This window comes from Macaca mulatta, chromosome 11, assembly GCF_049350105.2.
Source record: "Macaca mulatta isolate MMU2019108-1 chromosome 11, T2T-MMU8v2.0, whole genome shotgun sequence".
Lineage (NCBI taxonomy): Eukaryota > Metazoa > Chordata > Mammalia > Primates > Cercopithecidae > Macaca > Macaca mulatta.
Window position 1 is genome coordinate 36,204,449 of NC_133416.1, and position 4,673 is coordinate 36,209,121.

The 4,673-nt window shown below is 35.9% G+C and overlaps 1 non-coding gene across 1 annotated transcript; it reads right to left on the reverse strand.

The window, feature by feature from the left end:
- Positions 1-1,387: 1,387 nt before the first annotated feature.
- Positions 1,388-1,494, reverse strand: LOC114671117 (U6 spliceosomal RNA). The gene has a single exon (XR_003721013.1). It is a non-coding gene; the product is annotated as a U6 spliceosomal RNA (small nuclear RNA).
- Positions 1,495-4,673: the final 3,179 nt, after the last annotated feature.

Below are 4,673 nucleotides of genomic sequence, written 5' to 3' on the forward strand. Positions count from 1 at the left end.
GATAAATTTTCCTCCATCTGTTTTTCCTTTTGAGTCTATAGGTGTCATTGCATGTGAGATGGGTCTCTTGAAGACAGCATACCATTGGGTCTTGCTTTTTTATCCAGCTTACCACTCTGTGCCTTTTAATTGGGGCATTTAGCCCACTTACAGTCAAGGTTAGTTTGGTGTGGATTTTATCCTATTATTTTGTTGTTAGCTGGTTATTATGCAGGTTTGTTTATATGGTTGTTTTATAGTGTCACTGGTGTGTGTACTTAAGTATGTGTGGGTTGTTTTGGTCTGGTAATTGTCTTTTCTTTCAATATTTAGTGCTTCTTTCAAAAACTCTTGTAAGATAGGTTGGGTGGTAATAAATTCCTTTAGTATTTGCCTGTCTGAAAAGGATCCTATCACTCCTTCACTTAGGAAGCTTAGTTTGGCTGGATATGAAATTCCTGATTGGAGTTTTTTTTTTTTCTCTAAGAATGTTGAATGTAGCACTCCCCTCCCCTGCCCCCATTTCTTCTGGCTTGTAGGGTTCCTGCTGAAAGGTCCACTGTTCATTTGATGGAAATCTACTTGTAAGTGATCTGCCCTTTCTCTCTAGCTGCCTTTAACATTCTTTCTTTCATTTCAACTTTGGAAAATCGGATAATTATATGTCTTGGGGGTGATCTTGTGTAGAATCTTTCAGGGATTCTCTGTATTTCTTGAATTTGAATGATGACCACTATAGAGAGGTTGGGGAAGTTATCATGGACAATATCCTAAAATATATGTTCCAAGTTGCTTACTTTCTCCTCATCTTTTTCAGGGATGCCACTGGTTCATATATTTGCTCTTCTTACATAATTCCATACTTATCAGATATTTTATTCATTCCTTTTTATTCTTTTTGATTTATTTTTGTCTGAATGTATTATTTCAGAGTACTAGTTTTCAAGCTCTGAGATTGTTTCCTCAGCTTGGTCTATTTTGCTATTAATACTTGTGATTGCATTGTGAAATACTTGTAGTGTGTTTTTTCAGCAATATTAGGACAGTTAGGTTTTCTCTTATACTGGCTATTTCATCAGTCAGCTCCTGTATCATTTTATTATATTCTTAGTTTCCTTGGATTGGGTTTTGTCACACTCCTGAATCTGACGATCTTCATTCCTATCCATATTGTGAATTCTATTTCAATCATTTCAGCCATCTCAGCCCTGTTGAGAAGCCCTGTTTGAGAAGTAGTGTGGTCAGTTGGATGACATAAGACACTGGAGATTTGAGTTGCCAATGTTCTTGTGTTGGTTCTTTCTCATCTCTTTGTTTGGGTGTTTCTCTAACTGTGGTGTAGAGTAAGTACTGTCAGTAGACTTCTTTTCTGGATGTTTTCACAGGACCCAGGCACTGTCCAGGATCTAAAAGTATGGAACATTTCACAGATTTGCATGAAATCCTTTTGCAGATGCCATGCTCTTCTTCTCTGTGTCATTCCAATTTTAATATATGTGCTGCTTATACAAGCACTATAGACTTTCATTTGCTTGAATTTTTACATTTAACATGGTCAATTAATAAAAATATGTATAATAAACAAAGTAATGTAGTGATTTGTTTAGCAGAAGAAAGAATCCCTTGAGGACAAATCAAGCCTCATCTTGTAATTTTTCATTCAACCTGATTAAATCCATAGAGTAGCCTATTTTCCTTTTACTTATGTAGTTCTTTAAGCTGCTCCTCACAGTTGGATAAAGTTTTTAAAGCAGTTCAGCTCTTCATTTTATCTCAAGTGCCTTCTCATTAATACCCACAGAGGGACAAGACAATAATGTTAAAACACCCAGACAGAAGAAGAAGTTCAAGAGACAATTACATCCACAACATCTCCTCTTGACTAGTGACTTTATTTCACAAAATTACAGTTTTGGAAGAGCACTAGAGGATATCATGTTAAGCCTTAAAAATCTGTCATAAGTGGTCTCCATATCCTTTCTAAAAATCTCCATTAAGTAAAAAGGAATGTATTTTCTCCCAAGATGACTCATTCTAATTTCTGACATCCACAAATATTATTTATTTTGTACTGAGGCAATTATCTACTTCCTTTTGGCATCTACATATTAGTCTATTTTTAGTCTGTTTCCTTCTTTTAATCCCCTCTAAAGTTTGCTGTCCTTAGCTGCAGCCATTTTCTCCAATGCCTCAATCTCTCCCTTTCATTTAAAGCACTGCAGGCTTACTTTTTTTAAAAAATTGATTTCAGTCATTAGGCTTCCCTCCCATTACTCTTCATCAAGGGCCACCCTAACTTTCTTAGAAACAAAATTTGAAAGCAGCTAATTCTGAGAAGGCTCATGGATAAAATCAGCAGTGAGACAACCAGCTGCCCATGGCAGGAGGAATCCAGCCACCCTGCTGCTCTAGCATAGGTCTCGGCTTTAACAGGAAATCAAAATGTCTCCTGGGAAAGTATGAAGAAAAGTTTATTTCACTACCACAATGATGTCACCTTTGCCATGAAACAAAAAATAAAAAGAAAAGTTAGGTTTGCATAGATGCAACCCAAACCGAAAGTTAGAATAAAATGAATTATATTTTTCCAAAGTGTAAAAAATGTCTTTCTCTCTTGACCCACTCACACATTTTGGAATTTATTCCAAGAAGATAATCTAAAATATCTCCAAAGATTTTCACAGCAAGTTGTTCACTACTATTACTTATAATAGCAAAATCATGGGAAATAAACTAAATGTCTGTAATTTGGTAATGCTAGAAAGTTATCAAAATCTATATATGAGATACCTAAAATAGACTCATAAAAGCAGAGATTAGAATGATGGTTAGCAAGGCACGGGGAGAGGAGGAACTAGGGAGTTGTTCAATGGGTATAAAAATTCAGTTACACAGGATGAAACTGGACGTTAGTTATACTAAGTTACCCCAAAATTCCTGAGTATAAACTGAAAATATAAAACCATAATATATAATTATTTCTTAAATAGCTATGTATAAACATCTTGGCAAAATGTATATAATCATGCACTCCAGCCTGGGTGACAAGAGAGAAATTCCATCTCAAAAATAAATAAATAAACCACTACATACTGTATCAGGCAGGAACTGCATGGTTATATACATTTTGCCAAGATGTTTATATATAGCTATTTAAGAAATAATTATATATTATGGTTTTATATTTTCAGTTTATACTCAGGAATTTGGGGGTAACTTAGCAAAAGAAACTATCCGCAGTGTAAAATAGGCAACCTACAGAATGGGAGAAAATTTTTGCAATTTACTCATCTGACAAAGGGCTAATATCCAGAATCTACAAAGAACTCAAACAAATTTACAAGAAAAAAACAAACAACCCCATCAAAAAGTGGGCAAAGGATATGAACAGACACGTCTCAGAGAAGACATTTATGCAGCCAACAAGCACATGAAACAATGCTCAGCATCACTGGCCATCAGAGAAATGCAAATCAAAACCACAATGAGATACCATCTCACACAAGTTAGAATGGTGATCATTAAAAAGTCAGGAAACAACAGGTGCTGGAGAGGATGTGGAGAAATAGGAACACTTTTACACTGTTGGTGGGACTGTAAACTGGTTCAACCATTGTGGAAGACAGTGTGGCAATTCCTCAAGGATCTAGAAATAGAAATACCATTTGACCCAGCCATCCCATTACTGGGTATATACCCAAAGGATTATAAATCATGCTGCTGTAAGGACACACGCACACATGTTTATAGAGGCACTATTCACAATAGCAAAGACTTGGAATCAACCCAAATGTCCATCAATGACAGACTGCATTAAGAGAATGTGGCACATATACACCATGGAATACTATGCAGCCATAAAAAAGGATGAGTTCATGTCCCTTGTAGCAACATGGATGAAGCTGGAAACCATCATTCTCAGCAAACTATCACAAGGACAAAAAACCAAACACTACATGTTCTCACTCTTAGGTGGGAATTGAACAATGAGAGCACTTGGACACAGGAAGGGGAACATCACAACCAGGGCCTGTTGTGGGGTTGGGGGAGTGGGGAGGGATAGCATTAGGAGATAGAGGTAAGGGGTTCAGCACACCAACATGGCACATGTATACATATATAACAAACCTGCACCTTGTGCACATGTACCCTAGAACTTAAAATATAATAATAAAAAAAGAAATTTGAATTAGAAAGTTGGGCTCAAAAAAAAAAAAGAATTAGATCTCCATTTATATATGTAACATAATAAAATGGTAATCACTGTTATGTTTTTCCTCCTCTTAACATGTGTTAAGTGAGTATCACCTTTCCCAATGTTTACTCGCTTTTGAAAGACAGAGAGTCTTTTATACTTTTCAGTGTACGCTATTTTTATCCTGATAGTTCTGCTGCTTCCAGTGAGACTTCTAACAGAAATGAACACCAGAGATTCTTGGGCACCGCCTTGCACTTAGGCATTAAATCCCATCAATGATGTGACCTTTAAGCAAGGGGCAGTTCGGTTTTTACTTTCTCATATACATTTACAGGGGATTTCAAAAAATTCATTTTATTGCTTCCAAACTTAAATCAATATTTGACTACCTCTAGCCACTTTATTAGCAGAAAAGTTTTATTTTTAGAACAGTGTTACAGATCAGCATTATCCTACAACTCCCACCAGTATTAACCTTAATATAGTAATTTAAATT